At 42.0% G+C, this 13016-nt stretch overlaps 1 protein-coding gene across 2 annotated transcripts in view; it reads left to right on the plus strand.

The window, feature by feature from the left end:
- Window positions 1-13016, plus strand: part of Chn1 (chimerin 1) — a 206388-nt gene that overhangs the window by 187 nt on the left and 193185 nt on the right. The window lies entirely within an intron of this gene.

A 13016-nucleotide genomic window follows, 5' to 3' on the forward strand; every position in this document is an offset into this window, starting at 1 on the left:
CTCCCGGAGCGCGGCAGGCTCCCTCGCGCCTCTCCCATTGTCTGGTCTGGCGGCACGGCCGATGGGCGTGTGCTCCCCTGGCCAATTCTTGGGCTGGGAAGGAAGGCTCGGTGGTCCTGGGGATGGGGGTGGGGGGGTGTTTTGTGAACGCACGGTGATTCTCGTGGACGCCAACTTGAGAGAGAAGAAGTTAGGTTAGTTGTTGCCTAACCTAACCTATCCCCAAGCCGGTAAATAAAGATCCTGGAAAAAAAAAAGTTTATTTATTTTGAGCATCCCCAACCTCTCTAGAATGATGACCAAGTCCATGCGTTTGCTTCCCCTTGGGTTGCTGGGGATTGGATTGCAAACAAGAATGGTTTTGTGTACTTTTAAATATTGGTTGGACTTGAAAAGGTGTGCTCTGACGAATGAGGACAAGAAAGTTGGTGAGTGGAAGGTAACCAGTCAGCAGGGTATTTTTGAGGATTCATTAAGAAATAGTGTTATTTGGGGGATGTAATTACTGTGACACTTGTTTCCGTGGTGAAAGACGTCTAGGTGTCCCCTCTCCCTCCACTTTGCAGTGACAATAGGTTGGGAAGAAGCACAGGAAATACTGTTTTCTTTTACAAAAGCAGACTCTGGTACCGATGTACATTAATTAAGAAATCTGTATGAGAAAACTTAGATGTTCAAAGTATTCAGTGTTAAAAGAAAAAGATACAATGATAGGTTACCAGTCACTACAAGAATAGTGTTGTTTACAACATCAGGATTCCAGGTAAGTTTTCATGTCCCTTAGACCAGAGGTGTAACATACCTTAGGTGCTTTTTTGTTGTAAATCTCACAACTAAGCTGCTCCAGTCAGTTACTTCTGATTTTCTTCTCGATTAATTAATGAAATCCCACCGTTTTCCAGTGCCTTTTATTGTATTGTAAATGATGCCTTGCATCATTTAGAACAGGCATTCTCTTTAACTGTGGACTTTTTGTACAAAAGTTGAAAATGGTGGAAGCTTTACTCCTAGGTGGTATTTTCTTTTGAAGAAGCACTTGTAGCTAATTAAAAACTGTGTAGCTGATACATGGTAGTGAGGTCTCTGGAGGTAGAATTCTCTTTTTAAAATATTTCTGAATTAAGTTCAGTTTTCCTTTCTAAAGAGGTATTCTGCATTTTTAGGGTATCCAAAAGTTTATGAGTCTAGCACTTTAACAATATTGGCATTTCTGATGAATAAGAGATAAATTGGGAAAATAATTCTCTTTTATAAGGATTCTTAAATTGTGAGTCTTTACCCTGGTGGAAATGAGGAAAGGAAGAATATGGAAATCCATCAATGTCAAAAACTGCTCACACTCCTCAGAATGAATGATCTGTTTTTAAAATTCTAAAATCCATTTGTGGAAAATAGCGTTCAGCTTACAAAATTCACCTTGTTCCATTATGGATACTGATGTGTTAGAGTATACTCCCAAATAGAAGCTGTGTTTGTGTGTGTGTTTATGACAGTCTCAATAATAGCACAGGTTGGCCTGGAATTTACTGTGTAGCCCAAGTTGGCTTCGGACATTTGTAATCTTCCTGCCTCAGCCTACCAAGAGTTAAGATTGCAGGCATAAGCTACTATACCTGTTTTATTTATTTAAGGTAGTGGTAGAGCATCAGCTCTAAGTGGGACAGTGAAACACTCATCAGTCATCTGGATATCTTTTTTTTATTACTTATTTGAGAGTGGGAAAGAGGCAGAGAGAGAGAGAGAGAGAAAATGGGTGAACCAAGGCTTCAAGCTACCACAAACAAACTCCAGACGTATGTATCAACTGTGCATCTGGTTTACTGGTTTACATGAGCACTGAGGAATCAAACTGAGGTCCTTGGCTTTGCAGGCAAATGCCTTAATGGCTAAGCCAGCCCCAGGATGTCTGTTTTAAACGTAGATTCCTTTGCCCAAAGACCTGTAGATGAGGATTTTAAAGGGATAATTCTGTGATTCTTAGCACATACACACACAACTTCAGAGCTATTGAGTTAAAGGTAAATACTAGGAGATTTGAGGAAAATTGCCTGATTCAAAATTAGCTTTTGCATGCATTAAGAAAAGTATGCAAGGGTTAGATTTAAAAAAAATTTGTGTTTATTTATTTGCAAGCAGAGAGACAGAATGGGCACACCAGGGCCTCTAGCTACTACAAATGAACTCTAGATGCATATGCCACTTTGTGCATTTGGATTTATGTGGGTACTAAGGAATCGAACCTGGATTGTTAGGTTTCGCAGGCAAGCACTTTAACTGTTGAGCCATTTCTCCAGCCCTAAAAATGGATTTTATTTTTATTTTTATTTATTTATTAGAGACACACACACAAACACACAGGCAAACAGACAGAATGGGTGAGCTGAGGTCTCCAGCCCCTGAAAACGAACTCTAGATGCATGTGCTACCTTGTACATCTGACTTACTTGGGTCCTGGAGAATTGAACTTGAATCCTTCGGCTTTCCAGGCATGTGTCTTAACTGTTAAGTCATCCTTCCAGCCTTGGATTTTATTGTAGGTTCTATTGCCATTTAGTTGGTTTTAGAAGCACTTCTTGTTGTTTTATATTTATTCTCTTTCTTTGAAAGTAAAGATTCCATGGTCTCGATGATGTTCCTCCACTGAGCAACACCTTAGACTATCTTTCCTTTTTATGTGAAACAAGATCTCACCTTGTTACATGGGTTGGCATCCAACTCATGATCCTGTTGCCTTGGCATTCTGAATTCTGATATTGCAGGCATATTTACTCACAGTGACCAACTTTGAGGAATAATGAGATGATCCATTTCTGTGAGCTGAAGACTAGATGAATGTGATCTGCCATTATCAAGAAGAGCTCAGGGCTGGGTGTGGTGGTGTATGCCTTTAATCCCAGCACCTGAGAGGCAGAGGTAGGAGGATCGCTGTGAATCCCAGGCCACCCTGAGACTACACAGTGAATTCCAGGTCAGCCTGGGATAGAGTGAGACCCTGTCTGGGAGTGGGAGGGAAGAAAAGCTCAGAGGTGTGTACCCTTGGCTTCCCAGAGGAAACACTGACAGTTGTCCTGTGTATCTTGGGGTTAGTTTCTGCCAGCAAGACGATAGTCCAGTTCCCTGATTTATGTTTTTCATTTTCATTCACACTTTTTATAAATGCAAGGCTAGTGCTTAAATATCGTTGTTGCACCATTGTCTTTTCCAGGGCTATAGTTGCTGCACTCAGCCCAGCCACAACCAGTGCTGTGCAGTTAGTGACATCTGGTGAACTCCATGGATGTTTTGTTGGAACTTCCAAGGAAGGGAAGTGTGTGTTCTTTAGTAATTACTGGGATAATGGAAAAGTCTGAGATCATCTAATTTAGGCCTTTTCAGCTGGTGTACATGACAGGTTGTCCTAATGGCCAACATTGGTACATCCCTAGTTGGCAGAGCTGGGGAAGTAAGCATCCTGCCAGGTCAACCTTTGGTGGGAATTTCATCAATTTTTCCTTTCTTCTTCTTCTTCCTCCTCCTCCTCCTCCTCCTCCTCCTCCTCCTTCTTTTTTTTTTTTTTTTTTTTTTTTTTTTGAGGTAGGGTCTTGCTGTAGCCCCGGCTGACCTGGAATTCACTATGTTGTCTCAGGGTGACCTGGAACTCATGGCGATCCTCCTACCTCTGCCCCCTGAGTGCTGGGATTACAGGTGTGTGCCACCATGCCTGACCATTATTTATTTCCTATAGGGACAGCCCAGTGATGAGCTTGGGGGCTCAGTATGTGCCCTGGCTGGCTAAACCCTGAATAACATTCTTCTCTCTGGGTAGCTGGTACTGGTTCTGCCCTACCCATTGTCATTTAGTCACCACCACAGCTACTATGGGTCATGCCTGGTACTTTCTTACCAGCTTTCCTAGGACCCTGTGCCACAGAAACTTATTCATTATTTTAATTCATTTAGTGTCTCTCACTGCCTCACACACCTGCATATAAACATCTTTGTTGAGATGCTTTGGAGAAGATAATCTCAATGACAATTTTTTTTGTGGTACAGTTAGAAAGTTTACTGATTTGTAGTGTGACTGCCCTGAAATTTAAATTTATTTTCAAAAAGATCAACTGAACACTTTCATTATGATTTGTGTCACCAAAAGCTCATTTTAAAGGAAACTCTTCTTTGCTCTGATGGCATTTTTTTAAAAATCTTTTTAACAGCAAAGGAAACTTATTTATTTACTTATTTATTTATTTATTTATTTGAGAGCGACAGACACAGAGAGAAAGGCAGATAGAGGGAGAGAGAGAGAATGGGCGCTCCAGGGCTTCCAGCCACTGCAGACGAACTCCAGACACGTGCGCCCCCTTGTGCATCTGGCTAACGTGGGACCTGGGGAACCGAGCCTTGAACCGGGGTCCTTAGGCTTCACAGGCAAGCGCTTAACCGCTAAGCCATCTCTCCAGCCCTGATGGCATTTTTTTTAAAAGCAAGGTTTCACTCTAGCCAAGGCTGTCCTAAAGGTCACTTTGTAGCCTGGGCTGGCTTCAGACTCAAAGCAATCCTCCTGCCTTAGCCTGCTGAGTTCTAGGATTAAAAGCACCACCATGCCTTGCTCTAATGCGTTTTTAAATATTTTATTTTAATTTGTTTATTTACTTGACAGAGAAAGAGGGAGAGAGAGAATATGGCACACCAGGGCCTTTAGCCACTGCAAATGAACTCCAGACACGTAATTTTTATTTTATTTATTCATTAGAGACGGAGGGAAAGATAGAGAGTGAGAATGGGTGCACCAAGGCCTCTAGCCACTGCAAATGAACTCCAGATGCATGCACCACCATTTGCATCTGGCTTACATGGGACCTGGAGAATGGAACCTGGGTCCTTAGGCTTCACAGGCATGTACCTCAACGACTAAACCATTTTTCTAGTCCCTAGCTTTTTAAAAAAATATATAATTTATTTATTTATTTGAGAGAGAGAGGGTGGGAGGGAGAGGGAGGGAGAGAATGGGTGCTCCAGGGCCTCCAGCTACTGCAAATGAACTCCAGATGCATGTGCACCCTTGTGCACCTGGCTTACATAGGTCCTGGAAAGTCGAACTGGAATCCTTTGGCTTTGCAGGCAAAAACCTTAACTGCTAAGCCTACTCTCTAGTCCCCCCCGTCAGTTTTTTAAAAATATAATTTAATTTTTTATCTTTTCACAATTTTTATTAACATTTTCCATGATTATAAAAAATATCCCATGGTAATACCTTCCCCCCTCCTGCCGCACTTTCCCCTTTGAAATTCCATTCTCCATCATATTACCTCCCCATCTCAATCATTCTACTTACATATATACAATACCAACCTATTAAGTACCCTCCTCCCTTCCTTTCTCTTCCCTTTATATCTCCTTTTTAACTTACTGGCCTCTGCTACTAAGTAATTTCCTTCTCACACATAAGCCCAATCCCCGGCAGTTTTTTTAATATCAGCTTTTGTCAACATTTTTGTTTTTTAATCTCCTCCAGCCTTGTAGACGGTTTTTTCTGCATGAAAATTGAATACCAGAAATGAGCTTCAGATTGCATATCTGCTTGTAGACTCTGCATATCTGCTTCATGCATATATGGACTGAAAGGCTAGATGTGGTAGCACACTCCTGTAACTCTAACACTGGGAAAGTTGAGGCAGAAGGATTTTCATGAGATTGAGGCCAACCGGGGCTACAGTGTGAGACTGTGTCTTAAAACCATTAGAATCAGGACTGGAGAGATGGCTTAGTGGTTAAGGCATTTGCCTGCAAAACCAAAGGATTCTGGTTTGACTCTAGGACCCACATAAGCCAGATGCACAAGGGGCGCATGGATCTAGAGTTTATTTGCAGTGGCTGGAGGCCCTGGAGTGCCCATTCTCTCTCTCTCTCTATCTGCATCTCTCACTCACTTTCTCAAATAAATAAATAAATATTTTTAAAATTAGGTAGAACAATACTGTTTGGTCATATTTTATATACCATAATAATGCTGAAGAGATGGCATAAATAAGTTGTGCCAGTTTTGACTGGATTGGTTCAATCTAGAAATTGGAATTTACTGTAATCTTAAGACTATCTACTCAGTAAAGGGATATAGGGGAGGGGGGACAAAACAAAGGAGGGTTATGGAAGGGTGTTATGACCAGGGTGCATTGTGAATATATATGGAGGTTGTCAATAAAAAAATTAAAAACATTAAGAGCAACTGTAACAAAGAGGACTTTGTTATTGTTGAGGAAGGCAGTATTTTCTTTCTCAAAAGTCCCTCCGACTAAAAATACCCTTTGGTAATCTTCTATGAAGTGTCAGTAACAACACGTTTAGGACACTATCTCACGGTGTAAACTATAAGCAGTCACTGAACTCTGCAAACCCATTTCAAGACAAGCCCTTGAACCTGGCCTTCTGATCAAAATTACCAACCAGAGTTATTCTTATGAAGAAAATGACTTCCTTAAACTTTGATTTGTTTTGTTTTGGGTCAGGGTCTCACTCTGTAGCCCAGGGTGGTCTTAAACTCATGGTGACCCTCCTCTTCATCTTCCCTAGTGCTGGGATGACAGGCATCAGTCATCATGCCAAGCTCTTTGGTTCTTATGGATTGATAAAGTCTTACTATCCTTGAGAGACAACCTAGGAAGAAACTAAGAACTCAGAATAGTGTGACCATTTAATGTTAAAAAGCCATAGTAAAATAAGCCATATCTGACAGTTAAAAATTTATATTCTGACCTCGACTTCTTATGTCTCAATTGTTTGTTTATTTGCAAGGAGAGAGAGCAAGAGAATATCAATATGAGAGAGAAAGGGAGTGGACACACTACGGCCTCTTGTCACTGCAAATGAATTCCAGATTTATGTACCACTTTGAGTGTCTGGCTTTATGTGGGTACTGGGAAATTGAACCTGGGCCACCAGGGTTTGCAAGCAAGTGCCTTTAATCACTGAGTCATCTCTTCAGCTCATGACTTATTTTTGAACAAGTGAATTATTCTGTGACTATACAAAAACCCTCTGCATTGTATACTTTAAAGGGTGGATTTTATAGTAATGTGAAGATGCCTTAGACAGCTTTCATTTGTAAGCGACCATTTGAGCTTAAAACAACTTTACATAGAAGGAAAATTTATTAATTTAATCAATCTCTCTTTAGTTTTTTTTTGTAGTTTTTTTTTTTTAATGAGTGAGAGAGAGAGAAAGAATTGGCTCACAAGGGCCTCTAGCCACTGCAGTCAGACTCCAGACACATGCAGCGCCTTGTGTGCATGTAACTTGTGTTACCTTGTGTCTGGCTTATGTGTGACCTGGATAGTTGAACATGGGTCCTTAGGTGTTACAAGCAATTGTCTTAACCATAAGCCACCTCTCCACCCCTCTTTTTTCTTTTTAAATATTTGTATTTAGTTAGTTATTAGAGAGAGAGAGAGAGAGAGAGAGAGAGAGGGACAGAGAATGGGCGCACCAGGGCCTCCAGCCACTGCAAACGAACTCCAGATGCATGTACCTCCTTATGCATCTGGCTTATGTGGGTCCTGAGGAATCAAATCTAGGTCCTTTAGCTTTACCAGCAAGCACCTTAACCGCTAAGCCATTTCTCCAGCCCGCTCTAGCCCTCTTTTATTTATATTTATTTATTTATTTTTTCTAAGTAGGGTTTCACTCTGGTCCAGGCTGATCTGGAATTCATCATGTAGTCTCAGGGGTGGCCTCAAACTCATGGCAATCCTCCTACCTCTGCCTCCTGAGTGCTGGGATTAAAGGCGTGTGCCACCATTCCTGGCTCCTCTTTTAAGTTTTTTTTTAAACTTTCATCTTCATATGTTTTTTAAAGTATGTTTTTATTTATTTATTTATTTATTTATTTATTTATTTATTTATTTATTTGAGAGAGGCTGAGGGGAAGAGAGAGAGAATGAGTGCACCAGGGTCTCCCAAGCCAGTGTAAAAGAACTCCAGATGCATGTGCCTCAGTGTGCATCTGGGTTACGTGGGTCCTGGGGAATTGAACCAGAACCCTTTGGCTTTGCAGACAAATGCCTTAACCACTAAGCCATCTTCTTCAACCGCTCCTTTTAGTTTCTTTTTCTTTTCTTCTTTTAGTTTTTTTTAAAGGCAGGATCTCATGTAGCCCAGACTGACCTTGAACTTACTCTGTAGCCAAGGATGACCTTGAGTAACATAACTAGAAACCTTTTAGAGCATTCCATATTTTTGGATAGTTTTTTCTTTCCCCTATAATTCCAAAAAAGACAGACAAAAATCTAAAACAAACATACCCTGGAAATTGCTAGATGCAAATGGCCCTACATATCTCAGGGGCTGTTTGAGTTGAGAGAAGCAAGCAGTTGTTGGGAGCCAGGCCAGGCCTGCTGTCACCAGCTGCTTAGTGGCATGGCATATGGCCGCCTCATTGTTTTTCCTTTCTCGTTCCAGTTTGACTTTTACCTTGAAGATCCTTAGAACTGCATATATTTCTTGGTGTAAGGCAAGATGAGAAATGATGTAGTACAGATTTTTCTGACCACAAACTTTACATTTCGAAAGCAAAGTAGGTCTTCTTGGCTCTTGAAGCTACTGTAGTCTTTCCTATCTTTTAAAAATATTTTAATAAATATTTATATATGTACATACATAAAATATATACATGTATAAATATATAAAGTATATTTTTAAAAATTATTTTATTGGGCTGGAGAGATGGTTTAGTGGATAAGCGCTTGCCTGTGAAGCCTAAGGACCCTGGTTCAAGGCTTGATTCCCCAGGACCCATGTTAGCCAGATGCACAAGGGGGCACACGCATCTGGAATTTGTCTACAGTGGCTGGAAGCCCTGGTGCACCCATTTGCGTGCTCTCTCTCTCTCTGCCTCCTTGTCTGTCTGTCGCTCTCAAATAAATAAATACAAATAAACCAAAAAAAATTTTTAAAAATTATTTTATTTACTTCAGAGAGAGAAAGAGGGAGGGAGGGAGACGGACAGAGAGAGAGAGAGAGAGAGAGAGAGAGAAAATGGGCGCACCAGGGCCTCCAGCCACTGCAAACAAACTCCAGATGCATGCACCCCCTTGTGCAACTGGCTTACATGGGTCCTGGAGAATAGAACTGAGATCCTTTGGCTTTGCAGGCATATGCCTTAACTGCTAAGCCATCTGTCCAGCCCCATTTTTCTTTTTTCTTTTCTTAATATGTTTTATTGTCTTTTTTTCTTTTTATTTCTGCCACTGGTATGTCTTGTCTCAGGGTCTGTACTGTATGTTCCTTGTGTTTGTACCTCTTTTGTAGAACTTAGTCCCTGTTTTCTCGCTACTTAATGGCTATGGCATCACTTTGCTAGGGGTGGCTTTAGGATATGAGGAGGCTTGTTTAGATGGGATAGAGAACAAGTGGTTCTGTGTCCATGTGGAGGAAATGTTTGCCTGAAATACTTCCCCTGCAGATCTCCTGTGGTAACAGTTCACAACATGAGAGCAAAGCTAAAGTGATTTCTAGCATGTTGCTTATGGAGAATACCATGTGAAATCTCATAGTCTGAAAGAATTATTTTATTTAATTTATTTTTTGTTCATTTTTGTTTATTTGAGAGTGACAGAGAGAGAGAGAGAGAGGCAAATAGACAGAGAAAGAGAATGGGCGTGCCAGGGCCTCCAGCCACTGCAAACGAACTCCAGACGTGTGTGCCCCCTTGTGCATCTGGCTAACGTCGGTCCTGGGGAATCCAGCCTCGAACCGGGATCCTCAGGCTTCACAGGCAAGCGTTTAACTGCTAAGCCATCTCTTCAGCCAAGAATTATTTTAATTTGTGGACTGAAGACCTTAAAGTGGCAAGACCTAGAGTAAACACATATTTTGATGAAGGAGCTACAGGCTTAGAGAAAAGTAAGAGGTCTTTCCCTGTCCCCCCCTCTTTCCGCACCCCCCAGAAAGTGGGATATTACTCTGAGTGCTGGGATTAAGGCATGAGCCACCACTCACCTGGCGTGCTGGTACATTACTAAGAAAGACTTGTGAGGGGTGGTATAAAGACAGGCCATCCCTGGTTGGAGGAAGGGATAGATGGTACCATTTAGAGAAGGAAGCCAACCCAAGTGTAGTGATATTTGATTGATTTTTCTTTGGAGTTCCTCTGGTTGTGTGTTTTCCACTTATCTATGTGATGAATTATTTATTGAGCACCTACTGTGTTCCAGGAAAATATGCCCTCAAGGAGTTAATATTTGCAGTAGGGGAGACAGACAATAAAAAAACTGAAGTGGCAAGTGGCAGGGGATGTAGGGAATGGGAAGTAGGTTGAGAGGTATGGTCGCTTGGTCTCTGTGGGGAGCGGTCAGGAAAGACTGCTGTAGCAGCTGAGGATGTACGCAGCTGGAGAAGAGAGGGTCATAGGTGGCGGGGGTCCTGTGAAGCGTGGTCCGTTCTCCAGCTCATTGTAGTCAGATGAAAGCTCACTCAGGATGATCGGAGCAGGGTGTGGTAGAAGGGGCCTAGACTTCAAAGGAAGAGAAAGATGGCCAGGTCCTCTGTTGGCCAAGTGTCAGCTGTGTTCTCATCTGTTTTCTTGTATGTAGAGATCCCATCCTTTCTGTGTCGAATCATTGTGTTCACTCATGTCGTTCGTAGCACAGTGGTCGCTGGTATGAGCAGCATTGTGCCAGTGTTGCTGTTACATGGAAGCAGCTCCATGACACCTGTGCAGCAGAGCTTCTCCGTTTGTTTGCTCTCTTACAGTGCTGGGGATTGAAATCCAAGCCTTGCACATGTGAGGCAAGAGCTCTATCACCAAAGTACACCCCTAGTTTCTCTGCTTTACCAAGTCTGTTGGCTCTCTTGAACAAGAACGTATGCAGTGTTTCTGCTTACATGTGTGCCTGAAGACAAGCCATATGTCCTTATAGATGTCACCTGAGAATGTTGTGGTATGGTCTGCCATGGTTTAGGGTACTTATAGGACTTCCCTCACAGTGCTGTCTGTTGTGACACTTTCCTTTTCCTTGGAAGATGTAGAAAAGATATCAGTTAACGTGCAATACTTCTTGTTAAGGAGGTAATCTAGACTGTAATCAGTGGCCCTTAAAGAGATGAAGAATATCAGACCCAGGCTGGAGAGGACTTAGTGGTTAAGGCACTTGCCTGTGATGCCTCAGGACTCATGTTCGACTCTGCAGGTCCCACGTAAGCCAGATGCACAAGGTGATGCAAGCACACAGGGTCACACATGTGCACAAGGTGGTGCATGCATCTGTATGTTCAGTTACAGTGGCAGGAGGCCCTGGTGTGCTAATTCTTTCTCTCACATAAAACAAACGAACAAACAAACAAAAAGGCCAATCTGGGTGTGGTTGCCCACGTGTTTAATCCCATCACTCAGGAGGCAGACGTAGGAGGATTGCCGTGAGTTCAAGGCCACCCTGAGACTATGTAGTGAATTCCAGGTCAGCCTAGGTAGGAGGGAGACCATACCTCAAAAAACAAACAGCAACATAAAAAACAGCTGCATGCCTGATCCCCAGTAGGGACTCAGTCCAAGTTTATTGAGTAAATAAATGAAGCAGCAAAGAATAAATACCTAATAATGGACATTTACTTTATATTTATTTTCTGAGCCACTGAAGCATTTTGCTTTCATTTGTCCTTTTTTATTACATTACATTATTAAAAATATTTTATTGGGGGGAGGGCATTACCATGGGATATTGTTTACGATCATGGAAGTTGTTAATAAAAAAAATGTTTTCTTAAGCCAGGTGTGGTGGTGCATGCCTTTAATCCTAGCACTTGGGAGGCTGAGGTAGGAGGATTGCTGTGAGTTCAAGGCCAGCCTGGGACTAGAGTGAATTCCAGGTCAGCCTAGACTAGAGTGAGACCCTACCTCAAAAAATGAAAAAAGGGCTGGAGAGATGGCTTAGCAGTTAAGTGCTTGCCTGTGAAGCCTAAGGACCCCGGTTCAAGGCTCGATTCTCCAGGACCCACGTTAGCCAGATGCACAAGGGGGCACACGTGTCTGGAGTTCGTTTGCAGTGTCTGGAGGCCCTGGCGTGCCCATTCTCTCTCTCTCTCTCTTTCTGTCTCTCTCTCTCTATCTATCTGCCTCTTTCTCTCTCTGTCACTCTCAAATAAATAAATAAAAAAATGAACAACAAAAAAATTTTGAAAAAAAATACACACACACACATACACACACACACACACACACACACACACACACACAATTTATTTTCAAGGATAAAGAGAGAGGAGAGAGAGAATGGGTGGTACACCAGGGCTTCTAGTCACTGTATACAAACTCCTAGTGTATACATCACTTTGTGTATCTGGATTTTATGAGCATACTGGGGGATTGAACCTGTATTATTAAACATTAGAGGCAGGCGCCTTAACTGCTGAGCCATCTTTCCAGCCCACATTACATTATTTTTGCTTATTATGTTAGGAATTGATAATTGGACATTAAATCTTAGAAACTGTTAGTTAACAATCCACTTTTCTACTTAAAATCTCTTACTGTTTGTCCATTACCTTTAGGTTATGTTCAGGTTCCCTAGCATATGAGTTGTGAAGAAAAGACCCCTGGTCACACATCTGCCTGTTCTTGTCTCTCACTGTCGCCCCCCCCACCCCAAGCTGGGCTTCAGCCAGACAGAATGGGGCCTCTGGCACATCATGTCCTTAGTTCTTTCCCACTTGCTTCGGCATATACTCCACAAGTCTATATGGCGCAGCCCTCCCTTTCTGCGTACATACTGCTGGTTTTTACACCTGTGCCTAGCACTTACCATGCATGATATAATTCAACTTTTTTGGTCTCCTTTATGAAGGGAAGCTCTTTCATAAGAAAGCTGCAGAGTTCTTCTTTATGCCTGTTGGCCAGTGTATGATGCATACCAGCTACTTAATAAATATTTGAATGAATATTGGAACTTAATGGAGTCTACCAGAACTCTTATATTTGGGAGTTAATTATAAGGCCCAAGTCCACATGATATACCCCTCTATTTTGCTTATATCATTTAAAAAACACT

Source organism: Jaculus jaculus, chromosome 4, assembly GCF_020740685.1.
Source record: "Jaculus jaculus isolate mJacJac1 chromosome 4, mJacJac1.mat.Y.cur, whole genome shotgun sequence".
NCBI lineage: Eukaryota > Metazoa > Chordata > Mammalia > Rodentia > Dipodidae > Jaculus > Jaculus jaculus.